Below are 22622 nucleotides of genomic sequence, written 5' to 3'. Positions count from 1 at the left end.
CTTGAAGCCTTGGATTGGACTGCCTGTTTCGCAGAACACCTTCGGATAATTCTTGATGACCTCATCCTTTGATGCAAATCTCATTTCAAAACAAAAAATCTCACTCCAATCCAGCTTCAGTGATCCCAACAAATTTCTTCCTAGTAAGGCAGGCTTGTCTCCTGCCACTACTATTAGAGGCAAGCTTTGAAATTGATCCTTGTACTTCACTGGTATGGTGATACGACCTACCACAGGAATGTTCTCTCCCGAGTTGCCTTGCAGCTCTATCTTGGATTTCTCCAATGGGAGATCACGCAATTTGTCTCAGTATAGCGATTCCGGTACTACACTCACGTGTCGTGTCAGACACACCAGTGTCGATTTCCATGGGTATCTTGATTCCTGCAACACCTATGTGGATTATGATACTTTTCAAATCGCTGTTAGTCAACCTCGTGCTCCTGATGATATTTAGCTCTAAAATCTCCTTATCCTGTTGTTTTTCTTCCATGCTATGTAGTCTCTGGGGATTTCTACTCAGAGCTTTGAAAGCTGGTTTACTCTTCAATCAACAGGCCTTCGCAAGATGCCCAGTTTTCCTGCAGAAGAAATACTCTGCCTTCACATATGCACAATTTTGAGCAATGTGTTTTCCCAGGCACTAATAGCAGGACTTCAATGCTCTGTTACCATTGACAGTTTTTGAGAATTTGGGGCCCAACCGCCTTTTACTTTTAACCTGCAGGCAATTCATCTCGGTTGTCTGATGACTGAAAATAGTCTAAAATTCTCGGGAATATTGGTCGGCCATGTTCATTGACATAGCTGTCTGACAAGCTAAATCAAAAGTCAAGTTAGGCATTCTCAATAACTTTCTTCTGGTCACATCATTTTTCATCCCACAAAAAAAGCGGTCACTAAAAGCTCGGTCCTGAAAGTTTCCGAAATTGCAGTGAATAGATAGCTTTTTTAATGCTACAATGTACTCACTGATATTCTCTTCGGTTAACTAATCTCGTATTCCGAAACAATAACTTTCATCAATTTCCAAGGGCACGAGGCTGTACTGCTGTCTGTTTAAGAGTTGTGTCTTTTGGCTTGTCAAGCAGAAGCAAATTTTTCAAGGTTTCATACACCAAGTGCCCTGCTTCAGTTAAGGAAATAGCCCTTTGTTGTTCCAACACCACGCGGTTATGGTTTTCTTCAGCGGGGACTTCGATGATATTATTTGCAGTGAAAAACATTTCTAGCTGCTCCACATATGCTCTGAAACTTTCACGGTTGCGTTGAAATTCCCACAAATGCCCTATTACCCCGATAGGCACGGTCATTTGGATTCTGGCAGTTCAAACAAGTGTGTTTGAAATTTATCTCGGATTTGTAGCTGTTAATCAAAACCGAGAAGCTCTCAAAATCTCTCTGTCGGCTGGCTGAATCCTCCACCAACAAAAATTGCAGCTTTGTTTTATCCACTTAATCCCATCTTCGCCGCAATTGTGATATTTTCAGGGGGCTCACAGAAACACACACACACAGCCTTAAGGTGGCAGAATCTTCCAGAAGTCACCAGTCAGGTGACCTGTTCCCTTTATTATAAACAGCACTGGCTGCAGTGCTACAGGAATCCACAATGTCGAGCTATAGATATTACTCCGCAGGTGACAAATTGATCCTCCTGGGTGACTTCAACGCCAGGGTCGGCAAAGACACAGCCCTTTGGGGAGGCGTGATTGGCAGAGATGGGGTAAGAAAAGCCAAATCCCGCGGTACCCTACTCCTGACAAAATGTCAAGAACAGGAACTACTCATCACCAACACGCTGTTCCGCCAGAGGGACAAATACAAGGCATCGTGGCAACACCCTCGCTCCAAACACTGGCACCTGCTTGACTATGTCATCGTTAGAGCCAGGGATCACAAGGATGTGCGCATCACCCACGCCATGACAGGAGCTGACGACTGCTGGATGGACCACCGCTTAATCCGATCCATCATCAACATTAACATTGTCCCAAAGCAGAGGGGACAGCAGAAGCAGTGCCGCAAAAAAGTTAATGCCGGGGCACTTAGAGACCCAGCGAAGAGAATCCTATACAGCCAGTGCCTCATAGCTAACCTGGCGTGCCTTGATGACCCTGAGATGCTGAATGCCCACAGCGCTTGGTCTGCCCTCCAGGCCTCCATAACCAGTGCCTGTAAAGAGACACTTGGTCACTCAACCAGAAAACACCAGGACTGATTTGATGAAAATGATCAGGAGATCCAAGAATTAATAGATCGCAAGCGCAGAGCATTTCTGAGCCACAAGCAACAACCCAACTCGGGAGCTGCAAAGCAACATTACAGACAGCTCAAGGCTGAGGTCCAACAAAAAACCCGGGACCTAAAGAACAGGTGGTGGATGGAGAAAGCACAGGAGATACAACAACTGGCCAACAGCCACGATATGCGAGGATTCTTCATTGCAGTCAAGGCCACCTACAGTTCAAACTCCCAAGGCCCCACCCCACTGCTGGCCAAGAACGTGGAAACACTCATCAAAGACACCGAGGCTGTCAGGGCCCGCTGGAAGGAGCACTTCGAAGATCTCCTCAATCGAGACTCTGCATTTGACTCAAGTGTTCTCGACTCCAGCCCACAGCATGCAACCCGCCACCAACTCAGTGAAACCCAACATTGCACGAGGTAGGAAAAGCCGTAAAACAGCTCAAGAACAACAAGGCTACGGGAGTAGATGGAATCCCTGCTGATGGGCTAAAGTGTGGCGGAAAGGCGCTGTTGGCGCAGATACATGACCTCATCTCTCTCATCTGGAGGGAGAAGAGCATGCCGAGAGATTTCAGAGATGCAGTGATAGTGACTATTTTTTAAAAAGGGGACAAGTCTGACTGCGGCAACTGCAGTGGAATCTCCCTGTTATGTATTTAACCCTTTGTAACCTGCATAACACCTGACCACCAGAGGACCCACCTGTTAGAGTCCCAAGGGATCCCAGCATCCCTTGGGAGCAGAGTATATAAGCAAGCCACCCACAAGGTACCTGCACTCTGGAATCTTATTAAAGGAGCTAAGGTCACACTTGCTCATTACATACAGTACTCCGTTTCACCCATTATTACGAGTGTATCAATTAGCAATGAGGTAACGAACAACCGCGCGCAAATGCAAAGAACACTTGGCATCCTGGAGAAGTTCTCAGAAGGGGACGATTGGGAGGCCTTTGTAGAGAGACTCGACCAATACTTTGTGGCCAACGAGCTGGAAGGGGATGAGAACGCTACCAAATGAAGGGCGATCCTCCTAACTGTCTGTGGGGCAACAACCTATGACCTCATGAAGAATCTCCTGACCCCGGCAAAACCAACAGAGAAATCTTACGAAGAATTATGTACGCTGGTCCGGGAGCACCTAAATCCTAAGGAAAGCGTTTTGATGACGAGATATCGGTTCTACACGTGTCAACGATCGGAGGGCCAGGAAGTGGCGAGCTACGTCGCCGAACTAAGGCGCCTCGCAGGACATTGTGAGTTTGAGGGATTCCTAGAACAAATGCTCAGAGACTTTTTTGTACTGGGCATTGGACATGAGACAATCCTTTACAAGCTGTTGACTGTAGAAACTCCAAATCTAAGTAAAGCCATAACGATAGCCCAGGCATTTATGTCCACCAGCGACAACACCAAGCAGATTTTGCAGAATAAAGAAGTTTCGGCCAGTACTGTGCATAAAGTAACGTCGGTCTCGAGCAGAAATGTACAGGGCAGAATGTACACGCCGGCTGCTATGGTCCGACCTCAGATGACCCAGAGTCCGCCATCAATCGTTAATGCAAGGCAGTTAACACCTTGTTGGCGCTGCAGAGGTGATCATCGGTCCCATCAATGCCGCTTTAAGCACTATGCGTGCAATGGTTGCAAAACAATGGGACACCTCCAACGAATGTGGAGGCGAGTTACAAAGCCTGCAAACCACCACGTTGCAGAGGAAGATTGACCTACAGTGGATTAGGCTGAATTGGAGACTCGCACTGAGGAGGCAGAAGTGTACGGGGTGCACACGTTCACTACAAAATGCCCACCAATAATGTTGAAAGTTGAACTGAACGGCATTCCAGTATATATGGAATTGGACACATGTGCGAGTCAGCCCATAATGAGTAAAAAGGCCTTCAACAGGCTGTGGGGCAAAAAGGCACACAGGCCCAAGCTCAGCCCCATTCACACCAAACTAAGGACTTACATCAAGGAACTAATCCCTTTCATTGGCTGTGCAGAAATCAAAGTCTCCTATGAGGAACAGTACACGAATTCCCGCTGTGGATTGTACCAAGGGATGGCCCCACATTGTTTGGCAGAAGCTGGCTTGGAAAAATCTGCTGGAACTGGGACGACATCCAAGCACTTTCATCCGTCAACGATGCCTCATGTACCCAGGTTCTGAGCAAGTTCCCATCGCTGTTCGAGCCAGGCATCTGAAGCTTCTCAGGGGCGAAAGTGCAGATCCATTTGGTTCCCGGTATGCGACCCATCCACCACAAGGCACGGGCGGTACCGTACATGATGCGTGAAAAAGTGGAAATTAAGCTGGACAGGCTGCAACGTGAAGGCATCATCTCGCCGGTGGAATTCAACGACTGGACCAGTCTGATTGTCCCGGTACTTAAGGGGGACAGCACGGTTAGAATTTGTGGGGACTATAAAGTAACGATTAACCGTTTTTCGCTACAGGACCAGTACCCAGTACTCAAGGCAGACAACCTATTTACGACCCTGGCTGGAGGGAAGACGTTCACCAAGCTGGACCTGATGCAGGAGCTGGAGGTATCTTCAAAATGCCTCACCTGCATCAACACGCACAAAGGTCTGTTGTCTGTTTATCTACAACCGGTGCCCGATCGGGATGCGGTCGGCCGCGGTGATCTTCCAGCGGAACATGGGAGAGCCTGCTAAAGTCGGTTCTTTGCACAGTGGTCTTCCAGGACAACATATTGGTTATAGTTCGGGACACCATGGAGCTCTTGAAGAATCTGGAGGAGGTTCTTAGTCGGTTGGATTGCATGGGGCTCAGGTTGAAATGCTCGAAGTGTGTTTTCCTGGCGCAGGAGGTCAAATTCTTGGGAAGGAGAATCGCAGCAGACGGCATCAGTCCCACCGACGCCAAGACGGAGGCCATCAGGAACGTGGCGCGACCACAGAACGTGACGGAGCTGCGGTCGTTCCTGGGACTCCTTAACTATTTCGGTAATTTCCTGTCTGGGTTAAGCACCCTGCTAGAACCCCGACATGCGCTACTGCGCAAGGGAGACGACTGGGTATGGGGGAATTCACAAGAGGCTGCCTTTAAGAAAGCCAGAAATCTGTTGTGTTCTAACAAACTGCTTGTTCTGTATAACCCATGTAAACAATTAGTGCTAGCTTGCGATGCGTTGTCATACGGGGTTAGGTGTGTGCTACAACAGGCTAACGAATCTGGGATTTTGCAGCCGGTCGCTTATGCGTCCAGGAGTTTGCCAAGGCCGAAAGGGCCTACAGCATAATTGAAAAAGAGGCTCTGGTGTGCATTTACGGGGTAAAAAAAATGCACCAGTACTTATTTGGCCTCAAGTTTGAACTTGAAACTGACCACAAGTCGCTCATATTGCTGTTTTCTGAGAGTAAAGGGATTAACACCAATGCCTCTGCCCGCATCCAAAGATGGGCGCTCACGCTGTCGGCGTATAACTATGTAATCCGCCACAGACCGGTCACAGAGAACTGCGCAGATGCTCTCAGTCGGCTGCTATTGCCCATCACTGGCGTGTAAATGGCACAGCCAGCGGACTTGCTCATGGTCATGGAGGCATTCGAGAACGAGAAGTCTCCCATTACAGCCTGCCAGATCAGGACCTGGACCAGCCAGGATCCTTTACTGTCCTTGGTAAAAAAACTGTGTCCCCCATGGGAGCTGGTCCAGTGTCCCAGTGGAGATATAGGAGGCGATTAAGCTGTTCCACAGACGCAAAGACGAGTTGCCCCTGCAGGCGGACTGTCTATTGTGGGGCAATCACATGGTCTTGCCCAAGAAAGGCAGAGATATGTTCATATGTGAACTGCACAGCACCCACCCAGGCATTGTAATGATGAAAGCCATAGCCAGATCCCATGTGTGGTGGCCCGGCATCGACTCAGATTTAGTCATGCGTGCGCCAGTGCAACACTTGCTCTCAGCTGAGCAATGCACCCAGAGAGGCACCACTAAGTTTGTGGTCATGGTCCTCCAAACCGTGGTCGAGGATCCATATCGACTATCTGGGCCCATTCCTAGGCAAAACTTTTTTGGTTGTCGTGGACGCTTACTCAAAACGGATTAAATATGCAATAACGTCTGTAAGCACGTCCACGGCCACCATTGAAAGCCTACGAGCCATGTTTGCCACGCACAGCTTGCCTGATGTCCTCGTCAGCAACAATGGGCCGTGCTTCACTAGTGCTGAATTCAAGGAATTCATGACCCGCAACGGGATCAAATACGTCACATCTGCCCTATTCAAGCCCACATCCAATGGCCAGGCAGAATGGGCAGTTCAGACCATCAAGCAAAGCTTGAAACCTGTGTCGGAAGGCTCCCTGCAGATCCGGTTGTCCCAGGGATGCTCAGCTACCGCACCAGACCCCACTCACTTACCGGGGTTCCCCCAGCTGAGCTGCTCATGAAAAGGGCAGTTAAAACAAGGTTCTCTCTTGTCCACCCTGATCTCCATGATCACGTGGAGAGCAAGCGGTATCAACAAAGTGTGTACCATGACCGCGCAAATTTGTCACGCGATATTGAGATCAATGATCCTGTGTTTGTACTCAATTATGGACATGATCCCAAATGGCTCGCCGGCACGGTCACAGCCAAAGAGGGGAGTAGGGTGTTTCAGGTCAAACTGACCAATGGACAAACGCACAGAAAACATTTGGACCAAATCAAATTGCAGTTCATCAACAGCTACGAACAACCCGAAGAGGACACCACCAACTTTGACCCTCCAACACACACACAAGTGGCAACTGACATCATGGTTGACCACGAAACCGAAGTCATCATCCCCAGCAGCCCGGCAAGGCCGGCTGCCCAACAGCCCAGTGAAGAACTGACCAACCCACCCACATCAGCATTTGTACCGAGACAATCGACAAGGGAGCGTAAAGCCACAGATCATCTCACCTTGTAAATAAGTGTACTGTTGACTTCACGGGGAGTGATGTTATGTATTTAACCCTTTGTAACCTGGATGGCCCCTGACCACTAGAGGGCCCACCTGTTGGAATCCCAAGGGATCCCAGCATCCTTGGGAGCACAGTATATAAGCAGGCCACCCACGAAGTACCTGCACTCTGGAATCTTATTAAAGGAGCTAAGGTCACACTTGCTCATTACACACAGTACTCCGTTTCACCCTTTGTTATGAGTGTATCACTCCCGACTATCAGCCACTGGGAATGTTGTTGCTAGAGTTCTCCTCAACCTTCTTCTCCCTGAGGCCGAGGAGCCACAGTGCGGATTTCATCCCCTTCGGGGCACAACGGACATGATCTTTGCAGTGCGACAGCTGCAGGAAAAATGCAGAGAGCAGCGCCAGCCCTTATACATGGCCTTTTTCGACCCTACGAAGACCTTTGACACTGTCAACCACGAGGGTCTATGGAGCGTCCTCCTCCATTTCGGATGCCCCCAAAAGTTTGTCAACATCCTTTGCCTTCTCCACGATGACATGCAGGCCGTGATCCTTACCAACGGATCCACTACATACCCAATCCACATCCAGACCGGGGTCAAACAGGGCTGCGTCATTGCTCCAACTTCTCTTCTCAATCTTCCTCGCTGTCATGCTCCACCTCACAGTCAATAAGCTCCCCGCTGGAGTGGAACTAAATTACAGAACCAGTGGGAAGCGGTTTAACCTACGCCGCCTCCAGGCCAGGTCCAAGATCACGCCAACCTCTGTCGTTGAGCTACAGTTCACAGATGATGCCTGCGACTGTGCACATTGTGAGGCTGAACTCCAGGATGTAGTCGATGTATTCAACGAGGCATATGAAAGCATGGGCCTTACGCTAAACATCCGTAAGACAAAGGTCCTCCACCAGCCTGCCCTTGCCGCACAGCACTTCCCCCAGTCATCAAGATCCACGGCGTGGCCCTCGACAACGTGGACCATTTCCCATACCTCGGGAGCCTCTTGTCAACAAAAGCAGTGCAGTCTTCGCCCGCCTGAGGAAAAGAGTGTTCGAAGACTAGGCCCTCAAATCTACCACCAAGCTCATGGTCTACAGGGCTGCAGTATTACCCGCCCTTCTGTATGGCTCAGAGGCATGATGGACAGAAGTCACCTCAAGTCACCAACAATGTCTCCGCAAGGTCCTGCAAATCCCCTAGGAGGACAGGCGCACCAACATCAGTGTCCTCGTCCAGGCTAACACCCCCAGCATTGAAACACTGAGCACACTTGATCAGCTTCGCTGGGCAGGCCACAGCATTCACATGCCAGACACGAGACTCCCAAAGCAAGTGCTCGATGCGGAGCTCCTTCACGGCAAACGAGCCAAAGGTGGGCAGCGGAAACGTTACAAGGACACCCTCAAAGCCTCCCTGATAAAGTGCGACATCATCACTGACACCTGGGTGTCCCTGGTCAAACACCGTCCTAAGTAGAGAAAGTGTATCCGGGAGAGTGTTGAGCACTTCGAGTCTCAACGCCGAAAGCGTGCAGAGGTCAAGCACAGGCAGCGGAAGGAACGTTCGGCAAATCAGTCCCGCCAACCCCTTCCCTCAACGATTGTCTGTCCCACCTGTAACAGAGTCTGTGGCTCTCGTATTAGACTGTTCAGCCACCAAAGAACTCACTTCAGGAGATGAAGCAACTCTTCCTCAATTCCGAGGGACTGCCTATGATGATGAAAGAGAGGAAGTAAAGATTTGCACAAGGATGATTAGTTAATATTGTTGTTGTATACATGTGGTTACTGATTTATTGGATAATTTATTAATGCAACGTGGAAGATTTGGTGCTGTGTCTCATTTCAGCTTTGCAGTGTGAAATAGAATGAGAAATTTGATGGCATGATGGAGACGTGATGAGCAATCGGGAAGTGTCCTCGAATTCATTGGAACCGAAGTTCAATTGAGTGGTTGCCTCCTCCCTTGCTGCTGTTCATGCTCCTGTTCCTCCTCCTCATCCTCATCCTCGTCCTTGTCCTCCTCATCTCCCTCATCTCCTCCTGAGGTCATGCGGCTATGCCTGGTGGCAATTGTTGTGTCCTCATGATGGCCAAGTTGTGCAGCATGCAGCAGATGATGACGAAAAGGGACACCCGCTCAGCCAAGTACTACAGGACTCTTCCCGGGTGGTCAAGGCAGTGGAACCATTGCTTGAGCACTCCGATGGTCTGCTCAGTTATATTCCTGGTGGCAGCATGGCTCCCATTATATGAGTGCTGGGCAGGAGTGTTGGGTTGCGGAGGCGTGGCATGAGCCAGGTGGAGAGCGGATAGCCCTCGTGTCGCAGCAGCCAGCCACGAGTTTGATGTGATGGCTGGCATAGAGCTGGCATACTGTCTGGTGGATTTGCTGTGTGTAGACGCAGATCAACTTTTGAAAGCAGTGATTGAGTCTGTTCAGGCATCTTTTCAAGCAGTGCATTCCAGATCCTAACCAGTCGCTGCGTAAAAAAAGTTTTTTCTGATGTCGCCTTTGGTTCTTCTGCCAATCACCTTAAATCTATGTCCTCTGGTTCTGCCAATGCAAACAGTTTCTCTCTATCTACTCTGTTCAGACCTCTCATGATTTTGAATACTGTCATGTATGTATGCTTGGATTTACTAGCCACCTGGTGGCGCCACTGTCTGAGGTCATTGTCTGTGCGGCCCAGGTATAAAAGGCCAGCCATCTTGCAATGTAATCACTTTGGGCCCTAATAAAGTACAGCCAGGTTTGTACCTGTTTGGAGTTTACAGTATTCAGTCTATTGAGTTATTGCATACACAACATTTGGCGACAAGGTAACAAGAACCTTCGCATGCAAAAATGAGCACAATTGGAATTCTGGAGCGATTCATGGAGGGAGAAGATTGGGAAGACTTTGTAGCCCACTTGAACTAGTACTTCGTGGCCAACAAAATGGAGAAAGAGGCAGACGCAGTTCGGTGCCGGGCGGTCCAAAAATCTATGGACTCAAAGAATCTCCTCTCACCCTTAAGTCCAACGGACAAGGACTATGAAACATTGGATGCTCTGGTACATGACCATCTCAAATCAGATGAAGGCATCATCATCTCAAGATATCGATTCTATATGCACGTTCGTTCTGAGGGCCAGGATGTATCGGAATTCGTTGCCGACCTAAGACATCTAGCTGGACCGTGTAAGTTCGAAACTGTGTTGATAGATATGCTGTGGGACTTCTTTTGTAATCGGCATCAACCACGAGGTGATCCTGCGCAAGCTACTGGTGACGGATACGCTGGATTTGGGCAAGGCCATCACTCTTGGCAGGAAAAAGATTGGGAGCGCGATAGTGATAGGGGATTCAATGGTGAGGGGAATAGATAGGCGTTTCTGCGGACGCAACCGAGACTCCAGGATGGTATGTTGCCTCCCTGGTGCAAGGGTCAAGGATGTCTCGGAGCGGGTGCAGGACATTCTGAAATGGGAGGGAGAACAGCCAGTTGTTGTGGTGCACATTGGTACCAACGACATAGGTAAAAAAAGGGATGAGGTCCTACAAAAAGAATTTAAGGAGCTAGGAGCTAAATTAAAAAGTAGGACCTCAAAAGTAGTAATCTCAGGATTGCTACCAGTGCCACATGCTAGTCAGAGTAGGAATCGCAGGATAGCGCAGATGAATACATGGCTTGAGCAGTGGTGCAGCAGGGAGGGATTCAAATTCTTGGGGCATTGGAACCGGTTCTGGGGGAGGTGGGACCAGTACAAACTGGACGGTCTGCACCTGGGCAGGACTGGAACCAATGTCCTAGGGGGAGTGTTTGCTAGTGCCGTTGGGGAGGAGTTAAACTAATATTGCAGGGGGATGGGAACCTATGCAGGGAGACAGAGGGAGACAAAAATGAGGCAAAAGCAAAAGACAGAAAGGAGATGAGGAAAAGTGGAGGGCAGAGAAACCCAAGGCAAAGAACAAAATTCTAAAAGGACAAAGAGTGTTAAAAAAGCAAGCCTGAAGGCTTTGTGTCTTAATGCAAGGAGTATCCGCAATAAGGTGGATGAATTAACTGTGCAAATAGATGTTAACAAATATGATGTGATTGGGATTACGGAGACGTGGCTCCAGGATGATCAGGGCTGGGAACTCAACATCCAGGGGTATTCAACATTCAGGAAGGATAGAATAAAAGGAAAAGGAGGTGGGGTAGCATTGCTGGTTAAAGAGGAGATTAATGCAATAGTTGGGAAGACATTAGCTTGGATGATGTGGAATCTATATGGGTAGAGATGCAGAACACTAAAAGGCAAAAATCATTAGTGGGAGTTGTGTACAGACCTCCAAACAGTAGTAGTGATGTTGGGGAGGGCATCAAACAGGAAATTAGGAGTGCATGCAATAAAGGTGCAGCAATTATAATGGGTGACTTTAATATGCACATAGATTGGGCTAGCCAAACTGGAAGCAATACGGTGGAGGAGGATTTCCTGGAGTGCATAAGGGATGGTTTTCTAGACCAATATGTCGAGGAACCAACTAGTGGGGAGGCCATCTTAGACTGGGTGTTGTGTAATGAGAGAGGATTAATTAGCAATCTCATTGTGCGAGGCCCCTTGGGGAAGAGTGACCATAATATGGTGGAATTCTGCATTAGGATGGAGAATGGAACAGTAAATTCAGAGACCATGGTCCAGAACTTAAAGAAGGGTAACTTTGAAGGTATGAGGGATGAATTGGCTAAGATAGATTGGCTAATGATACTTAAGGGGTTGACTGTGGATGGGCAATAGCAGACATTTAGAGACCGCATGGATGAATTACAACAATTGTACATTCCTGTCTGGCGTAAAAATAAAAAAGGGAAGGTGGCTCAACCGTGGCTATCAAGGGAAATCAGAGATAGTATTAAAGCCAAGGAAATGGCATACAAATTGGCCAGAAATAGCAGCGAACCTGGGGACTGGGAGAAATTTAGAACCCAGCAGAGGAGGACAAAGGGTTTGATTAGGGCAGGGAAAATGGAGTACGAGAAGAAGCTTGCAGGGAACATTAAGTCGGATTGCAAAAGTTTCTATAGGTATGTAAAGAGAAAAAGGTTAGTAAAGACAAACGTAGGTCCCCTGCAGTCAGAATCAGGGGAAGTCATAACGGGGAACAAAGAAATGGCAGACCAATTGAACAAGTACTTTGGTTCAGTATTCACTAAGGAGGACACAAACAACCTTCCGGATATAAAAGGGGTCAGAGGGTCTAGTAAGGAGGAGGAACTGAGGGAAATCTTTATTAGTCGGGAAATTGTGTTGGGGAAATTGATGGGATTGAAGGCCAATAAATCCCCAGGGCCTGATGGACTGCATCCCAGAGTACTTAAGGAGGTGGCCTTGGAAATAGCGGCTGCATTGACAGTCATTTTCCAACATTCCATTGACTCTGGATCAGTTCCTATCGAGTGGAGGGTAGCCAATGTAACCCCACTTTTTAAAAAAGGAGGGAGAGAGAAAGCAGGGAATTATAGACCGGTCAGCCTGACCTCAGTAGTGGGTAAAATGATGGAATCAATTATTAAGGATGTCATCGCAGCGCATTTGGAAAATGATGACATGATAGGTCCAAGTCAGCATGGATTTGTGAAAGGGAGATCATGCTTGACAAATCTTCTGGAATTTTTTGAGGATGTTTCCAATAAAGTGGACAAAGGAGTATCAGTTGATGTGGTATATTTGGACTTTCAGAAGGCTTTCGACAAGGTCCCACACAGGAGATTAATGTGCAAAGTTAAAGCACATGGGATTGGGGGTAGTGTGCTGATGTGGATTGAGAACTGGTTGTCAGACAGGAAGCAAAGAGTAGGAGTAAATGGGTACTTTTCGGAATGGCAGGCAGTGACTAGTGGGATACCGCAGGGTTCTGTGCTGGGGCCCCAGCTGTTTACATTGTACATTCATGATTTAGATGAGGGGATTAAATGTAGTATCTCCAAATTTGCGGATGACACTAAGTTGGGTGGCAGTGTGAGCTGCAAGGAGGATTCTATGAGGCTGCAGAGTGACTTCGATAGGTTAGGTGAGTGGGCAAATGCGTGGCAGATGAAGTATAATGTGGATAAATGTGAGGTTATCCACTTTGGTGGTAAAAACAGAGAGACAGACTATTATCTGAATGGTGACAGATTCGGAAAAGGGAAGGTGCAACGAGACCTGGGTGTCATGGTACATCAGTCATTGAAGGTTGGCATGCAGGTACAGCAGGCGGTTAAGAAAGCAAATGGCATGTTGGCCTTCATAGCGAGGGGATTTGAGTACAGGGGCAGGGAGGTGTTGCTACAGTTGTACAGGGCCTTGGTGAGGCCACACCTGGAGTATTGTGTACAGTTTTGGTCTCCTAACTTGAGGAAGGACATTCTTGCTATTGAGGGAGTGCAGCGAAGATTCACTAGACTGATTCCCGGGATGGTGGGACTGACCTATCAAGAAAGACTGGATCAACTGGGCTTGTATTCACTGGAGTTCAGAAGAGTGAGAGGGGACCTCATAGAAACGTTTAAAATTCTGACGGGTTTGGACAGGTTGGATGCAGGAAGAATGTTCCCAATGTTGGGGATGTCCAGAACCAGGGGTCACAGTCTAAGGATAAGGGGTAAGCCATTTAGGACCGAGATAAGGAGAAACTTCTTCACCCAGAGAGTGGTGAACCTATGGAATTCTCTACCACAGAAAGTAGTTGAGGCCAATTCACTAAATATATTCAAAAGGGAGTTAGATGAAGTCCTTACTACTCGGGGGATCAAGGGGTATGGCGTGAAAGCAGGAAGGGCGTACTGAAGTTTCATGTTCAGCCATGAACTCATTGAATGGCGGTGCAGGCTAGAAGGGCTGAATGGCCTGCTCCTGCACCTATTTTCTATGTTTCTATGTTTCTATCATGCATGACGACGAACAAAAGCTTAAAGCAGATATCATTGAAAAATCGGAACTCAGCAAGTACTGTAAACAAGATAGTATCGTCGTTTGGCAGAGCTACATATGGCAGGGCCTACCCGACTGCATATGTGAAACCTGTGGCTGCTCAAAGTCTGCCAATGGGAATGAATCCGATATCACCATGTTAACGCTGTGGGGGAAATCATCGGCATCATCATTGTCGGTTTAAACAGTATATTTGTAAAGGCTGTTCGAGAGTGGGGCATCTCTAGCGCATGTGTCTGCAACTGAGCAAGCGTGCTTCGACACACCATGTGGAGGATGATGACCAGTCTAGCACGGATCCGGATATGCAATCTGAGATACCAGAGGAGGAAGTGTATGGACTGTATTCATTGCTAACAAAGAGCCAACCGATAATGATTAATGTAAAACTTAATGGTGTGCTGGTATCGATGGAATTCAACACGGGTGCGAGTCAATTAATAATGAGCCAGAGGACATTCGACAGGCTGTGGGATACTAAGGCCGTGAGGCCTAAGCTGAGTCCAGTCAATGCTAAGTTACGTACGTACACTAAAGAACTCATAACGGTGATTGGCAGTGCAGTAATCAAGGTGTCGTATGATGGTGCGGTTCACGATTTACCTTTATGGATTGTTCCAGGCAATGGTCCAATGCTGTTCGGCAGGAACTGGTTATAAAAATCAAATGGAACTGGAACGAGATCAAAGCGTTGTCGCCGTCGGAGGAGGATACTCCATGGGCTCAAGTGCTGAGCAAGTTCCCCTCGCTGTTTGATCCGGGCATCGGCAATTACACGGGAACCAAGGTGCAGATCCACGTGGACTCAGATGCAAGACCCATCCATCATAAAGCTCGGGCAGTGCCGTACATGATGAGGGAGAAGGTCAAAATCGAACTGGACAGACTCCAGCGTGAAGGGATCATATCACCGATCGAATTTAACGAATGGGCCAGTCCCTTTGTTTCGATGTTGAAAAGTGATGGCACTGTCAGGATTTGTGGAGACTACAAGGTTACGATCAACCGAGTTTTGAAACTGTAAATATCTGTTACCGAAGGCTGATGGCCTGTTTGCAACGCTAGCCGGGGGAAGTCGTTCACAAAACTGAATCTGACGTTGGCCTACATGACACAGGAGCTGGTCGACACGTCGAAGAAACTTACGTGCATCAACACTCATAAAGGATTTTTTATCTACAACAGGTGCCCTTTTGGAATTCGCTCAGCTGCAGCGATATTTCAGGGGAACATGGAGAGTCTACTGAAGTCCATCCCCAGAATCGTCGTGTTCCAAGATGACATACTAGCCACAGGTCGTGACTCCACCGAACATCTGAACAACCTGGAAGAGGTTTTACATTGTCTGGACAAAGTGGGACTCAGACTGAAACGCTCGAAGTGCGTCTTCATGGCACCGGAAGTAGAATTCCTGGGGAGGAAAATTGCTGCTGACGGTATCAGGCCTACGGACTCAAAAACCAAGGCCATCAAAAATGCACCCAAGCCTCAGAATGTGACGGAGCTGCATTCATTCCTTGGTCTACTCAACTACTTCGGTAATTTCTTACCTAGATTGAGCACCTTATTAGAGCCACTGCACATGCTGCTAAGAAAAGGCGACAACTGGGTTTGGGGTGCGTCTCAAGATAAAGCTTTTGAGAAAGCTACTAATCTGCTTTGCTCTATCAAGCTGTTGGTACATTATGATCCGTGTAAGTGTCTAGTATTGGCCTATGATGCTTCGTCATATGGAGTTGGTTACGTGCTCCAACAAGCTAATGAGTCGGGCAAATTACAACCTGCTGCATATGCTTCAAAAAGTTTGTCAAAGCCAGAAAGAGCCTACAGTATGGTAGAGAAAGAAGCACTAGCCCATGTGTATGGAGTTAAAAAGATGCTGTTTGGTCTTCGGTTTGAACTGGAAATAGATTACTCATTTCATTGTTTTCGGAAAACAAAGGTATCAATACCAATGCATCGTCCCGAATCCAGAGGTGGGCACTGACATTATCTGCCTATGATTATATCATTCACCATAGACCTGGCACTGAGAATTGTGCCAACGCATTGAGTCGTCTGCTGTTGCCCACAACCGGCAGACCTACTGTTAGTCATGGATGCTTTTGAAAGTGAAGGAACCCCTGTCACGGCCCAACAAGTTAAGATCTAGATCAGTCAGGACCCGATATTATTGGTTGTGAAACATTGTATCCTTAGTGGTGATTGGTCTGTCATACCCAAGCAAATGTGTGAGGAGACCAAACCTTACATCTGTCGCAAAGACGAACTATCCATTCAATCAGATTGTATACTGTGAGGTAATCGTGTTGTTATGCCCAAGAAAGGCAGAGAGAAATTTGTGCATGATCTACATAGCACGCAACCCGGTATTATCATGATGAAAGCCATTGCCAGGTCTCATGTATGGTGGCCTGGAATCGACTCTGATCTGGAATCATGTGTGCATCAGTGCAACACTTGCATGCAGCTTATTAAAGCACCAGCAGAATCGCCGCTGAGTCTGTGGTCATGGCCATCTAAACCATGGTCCAGGATCCACATCGACTTTACAGGTTCCTTCCTGGGAAAGATGTTCTTAGTTGTGGTGGATGCTAATTCCAAGTAGATAGAATGTGCAATCATGTCATTCAGCACATCCACAGCTACAATTGAGAGCCTTCTTGTCATGTTTGCTATGCATGGTCTGCCTGACATCGTTGTAAGTGACAACAGATCTTGCTTCACCAGTATGGAGGTTCAAGAGTTCATGAAACTCAATGGTATCAAACATGTGAGGTCAGCAACATTCAAACCCACATACAATGAACAAGCAGAGCGTGCAGTCCAAATCATCAAGCAGAGTATGAAACGTGTAACTCAAGGTTCACTGCAAACTCGCTTGACACGCATATTGCTTAGTTACAGGACAAGACCCCATACGCTTACCGGGGTCACCCCTGCTGAACTATTGATGAAGAGAGGTCTCAAGACCAGGCTCTCTCTTGCCCACCCTGACTTGAAATAATCGTGTCGAATATAGACGTCAAAGTCAACAAGGGTATCATGATCGCGCTACTGTGTCACGTGATATTTCTGTTAATGATCCTGTGTATGTACTGAATTATGGTCAAGGTCCCAAATGGATCGCCGGTACTGTTACGGCCAAGGAGGGTAACAGAGTGTTTATCGTTAAGCTCAAGAATGGACAGGAAACATGTCGATCAGATAAAGCTGCAGTACACGGATGAACCGGAACCGTCTGAGGAAGACACAATCAGTGACCAACCAACCTACCCTCAGTCATCAGAGGACTCCGCTGTCATCAGTGAATCTGGACTTTCAATCCCTGACATGGTCAATGAATCTGGGCTTTCAATCCCTGACATGGTCATTGCCACTCCCATCAGATCGGCTACCCAGCCCCCAGTCATAACAGATTCCGAACACTTGCCCAAGGCTGGAGTTGAATTGAGATGTTCAACTCAGGAGCGGAAAGCCCCGGGCCGTCTCAATTTGTAAAAAGACCGTTACTAATATCTTAAAGGGGGATATTGTCATGTATGTATGCTTGGGTTTACTAACCATCAGGTGGCGCCACTGTCGGAGGTCATTGGGCGGTGTGCACCTGGTGCTGCCCAGGTGTAAAAGGCCAGCCATCTTGTAATGTAATCACTTTGGGCCCTAATAAAGTCGAGCCAGGTTTGTACCTGTTCGGAGTTTACAGTATTCAGTCCATTGAGTTATTGCATACACAACAAATACCTCTATCAAATCTCCTCTCACTCTTCTCTGCTCTAAGGAGAACAACCCCAGCTTATCCAGTCTATCCATGTAACTGAAGTCCCTCATCCCTGGAATCATTCTGGTAAATCTTTTCTGCACCCTCTCTGAGCCCTTCACATCATTACTAAAGTGCAGTGCCTACAATTGGACACAATACTCCAGTTGCGGCTGAACCAGTGTTTTATACAGGTTCATCGTAATTTCCACACTTTTGTATTCCATGGGGTGGAAATTCAGTTGGAGGCTGCTTAGGGCACTAATGGCAGCGGGGTGGTGAATTTTGTGCCGGGAAATGGTTTGTGTCTGCAGCCACAAAATTCAGCAGCTGGGCCCTGAGTGTGCAGCAGAACGCTAAGGGAGGCATCCCACACCTCTCGAAGGGCGCTAGGCCGGTTGAGCAACTGAAAATCCATTGCTAAAAAGCCGGCCTCGGAGTGCCCTAAGAGAAGCTTCCATTGGAAAAAAAAATCGCCAAAAAAGACACAAACGCATTCTGAATGCCTTGCTCACCCCACATCAAGATAAATCGCAACAATAAAAAAACAAAAAAACAAAAAACAATCTCACTTACCTCATTTAGTCATTGCCTCTCTCACCGCCGCCGGAAAAGCTCAGACTGCCCGCTTTCCCAGGCGCTCCCACCATGGCACGCTATGGGGTGCTACAGGGTCAGCGCGAAATAAAATCATCACACTGTCGAAAACAGAGGTGTTGCACACCAGCTCGAGGCTCCTGGGGGTACTGGTCAGTGCCTCCGGCACCGGCACACTGAAGGTACCGGCTTGCAGCTCCGACCCTTTCCAGGGGTGATAAGCGAACAAATTTCTAACCCTATATCTCTATTCATGAAGCCCAGGATCCCTTAAGCTTTATTAACTGCTTTCTCAATCTGTCCTGCCACCTTCACATACCCCCAGGTCTCTCTATCCATGCACTCTCTTTGAAAATGTACCCGTTAGTTGATATTTCCTCTCCTCATTCTTTCTACCAAAATGTATCGCTTCACAATTTTCTGCATTAAATTTCATCTGCCACATGTCCGCCCATTCCACCAGCCCGTCTATGTCCTCCTAAAGTCTATCACTATCCTCTTCACTGTTCACTATACTTCCAAGTATTGTGTTATCTGCAAATTTTGAAATTGCACCCTGTACACCCACATCCAAGTCATTAATATATATCAAGTAAAGCATTGGTCCTAGTACCGACCGCTGGGGAACACCACTGTATATCTTCCTCCAATCCTTTCCAGTACCTCATCTTTATCAATTCTTATCCCATCCAATATCTCCTTTACCTGTCCTTTACTATGTCTAGGCAGCATCTTCTTCCTTGGTGAAGGCAGATGCAAAGAATTAATTTAGTACCATATCCATACTCTCTGCCTCCATGCGTAGGTCTCCTTTTTGGTCCTGAATTTGCCCCACCCCTCCACATACTACCCGTTTACTATTTATATGTCTATAGAAGACTTTTGGATTACATTTATGTTACGTTTAGAAGAGGGCATTGATTGGAGCGGCGACGTCCAAACTGGCAGGTCGTGCATCAAATCAGTGTTACACGCTGACTGACATCACGATCTGCTTACCCTGCATACTGCCAGCGCATAAACGTCCCGCCCACCAAGATGGCGAACAACTGCACAGAACGGCTGCACCGGAAGTGGGCAGAAGCGAGGCAGCAGCCATCTTTATCTCTAAACTTGCCTTAACTACTGGAGCTCAGGTGCAGAATTTCATACCCATGAAGGTAGGGTGGGAGGCCATGGAGGAATTTGAAAATGAGGATTAGGATCTTAAAGTTAACTTCTGGGACATTGGGAGCTCAAAATATTTGGCATATATGGTGGAGATGGGATGCAAGTTTCAGTTTATGGGAGAACTCTATTGATGACTTTTCAATTATGGAGGGTGGAAGTGAAGAGATTTGCAAGGAGTGCTTTGATAAAGTACAGCCTTGAGGTGATGAGGAGTTTCCGTGGCAGAGGGGAAAATCAGCTGTGCAGCTTTAGCCTGCATGGTGTCGAGCTTCTTGAATGTTGTTGGAGCTGCACTCATCCAGGCAAGTGGAGAGTATTCCATCACACTCCTGACTAGTGCCTTTGGGGAGGTCAGGAGGTGAGACACTCGTCGCAGAATACCCAGCCTCTGACCTGCTCTTGTAGTCACAGTATTTATGTAGCTGGTCCAGTTAAGTTTCTGGTCAATGGTGACCCCCAGGATGGGTCAAATGTAAGGAGGAAGCTGTGTACACCAAAATCTTCAGTTCTAGATTTAACCTGAGTTGGCAGCCAGTGCGGTTTATGAAGCCAATCCTGGAAACATCAAGAGCATTGTCAGGAATAAAAATAGAACATTCTGGAAACATATCCTGCAGGTCAGGCAGCATCTGTTACAATGTTTCTTTTAAGCTGCACGCCTGCGGGGCCCCGCAGTGCTCTGCAGCTCTGCACAGGCAGCTCACCAGCTTTTAAATAAGAAAAACCACGTGTATGCGGTATTTTGAAGGGGCAGCGCAGCTCCCAAAGAATTAAAGGGAATATTGATCTATTATCCTGCAGGCATCAAGATACTTGTCAGTGTTCTGAGGCCTGGATGATTTTCTTGATGTTAGTCACATCTCCCAGTTATTGAACAGGTTGGGGAGACTCCATGATAAGGACCTTTAAGTTTTTTGGCTGATTTAAAACCCGGGGGTAATTTTAATATAGCCCGCCCAGCAGGAAACTGAAGGGGTCATATTGGCCATCCGTTATACACCCTGCCCAATTTTACTTTCCAGGTTTAATTGGTGTTTATCAGTTTTTAATTTTTCGCATCAAAAACCAGGAGAAAATCGGAAGAAGAATTAGCCCAAAAAACCAGAGCAAATTTGGGGAAAATCATTAAAAAACAGATTTTATTTTGAACATCAATAAACAGCAAGAAAACAAGCAAAGAACTAAGTAAGTGCAGTAAACTAAATGACTGCTGGGAATTATATACACAGTTCAGATGTGCCACATTTAGGACACACTTATTTGTACTGTCAAAATGGCCACCATATTCCACCCTTTGTCTATGATTGGTCTCCTTGGAGGATAAGCCACACCCTGAAGTTTCACAGGAATGTGTAACTGGAACCGCCCATCCCAAGGTCTCACTGACTTAGCAAATTGTAACTCGATTCACTTTGACTTCCTGAAGCGACAGAGGACAGAGCTCCCCAGAAGACAGCAAGGACCAGCCAATGTGCCTTACCCCAGTCCAAGTGCACGCTTCCCCCAGCCAAAGTGCCTTACCCCAGTACAAGTACTTCCCTCCCCCAGCCAAAGTGCCTTATCCCAGCGCAAGTGCAACCTTCCCCTGGCCCCGCCCCCCCCGCCATCCCCATCATAGATGGAGCAGGTATTGTGTACGGATTGTTAACGGGTTCATTGGGTATGAAGTGAATGGTGACAATGTCGTGACTTCTGGATATCATCACCTCCAACGATACCCCTTGTAGGGGGCTGGAAGAATGTGATCCGTCTTCCCTGAGCTCTCTCTCTCTCCCCTCCGATTCCCCCCATCCCCAGTGTCTCTCCTGCAGCCTCTCTCTCCCCTAGTCTCTCTCTCTCCCCCAGTCTCTCTCTCCCAGCCGCTCTCTCCCTCTCGGCCCCAGGCCCCTTGCTCTCGGCCCTCGACCCCCCGCTCTCGGCCCCAGGCCCCCCGCTCTCGGCCTCAGGCCCCCCGCCCTCGGCCCCAGGCCCCCCGCCCTCGGCCCCAGGACCCCGCCCTCCACCTCAGGCCCCCCGCTCTCGGCCCCAGGCCCTCCGCTCTCGGCCCCAGGCCCCCCGCTCTCGGCCTCAGGCCCCCCGCTCTCGGCCTCAGGCCCCCCGCTCTCGGCCTCAGGCCCCCCGCCCTCGGCCCCAGGACCCCGCCCTCTACCTCAGGCCCCCCGCCCTCGGCCCCAGGCCCCCCGCTCTCGGCCCCAGGTTTGACGCTCTCGGCCCCAGGCCCCCACTCTTGGTCCCAGGCCCCCTTTCCGCTCTCGGCCCCAGGACCCCCGCCCTCGGCCCCAGGCCCCCCGCCCTCGGCCCCAGGTTTGACGCTCTCGGCCCCAGGCCCCCACTCTTGGTCCCAGGCCCCCTTTCCGCTCTCGGCCCCAGGCCCCCTGCTCTGCAACCAACTGAAATTAAAGAGACATTGTATGCATGGCAATCAATGTAACGAACCGATTAAGAATGTAAAGAACAAAATGTTGCAAGATGTCGGAAACAGAATGTCCCCAAAAGTAGCAAGTGAGCGAATTCGGGAGGGTAAAGATGCCCTGCCCCAGGTGTCCCCACAAGTAATAGGCCAGAGACCTCAGGAGGGTGAAGGCACTGATCCTAATACTCTTCCCCAGGTCTATCCCACGCTGCAGGCACCCGATGGCACTATTCTCCATGGACCTAGAAATGAAAGTGGCGCCAATACGCGCAGTAGGCCGCCATTGCCCACCACTCGGGTGGAGACGGTGCAGCCCCCAGACCCAGTCGCTACCTCGGCCATACCTCGGTCAGAACCAACGAGTTCGCTAAACAGGACCTGGAACAGCCAGGTTCCCAATACTGTTAGAGAGCAGGCAGAAGACTCTGCAGCCCTCAAAGGAGGACAGGGAGGCCACACACATCTGTGACTCTGCCCACCACTAGGCAACGGCAAAGGCCCTGAGACCTGGCAAGGTGAGTGAACCAAGCCCACCCCGCTAGCAGGGGGCGC

This window comes from Pristiophorus japonicus, chromosome 1, assembly GCF_044704955.1.
Source record: "Pristiophorus japonicus isolate sPriJap1 chromosome 1, sPriJap1.hap1, whole genome shotgun sequence".
In the NCBI taxonomy this organism is placed as follows: domain Eukaryota; kingdom Metazoa; phylum Chordata; class Chondrichthyes; family Pristiophoridae; genus Pristiophorus; species Pristiophorus japonicus.
Note: the sequence above shows the minus strand (reverse complement) of the source record.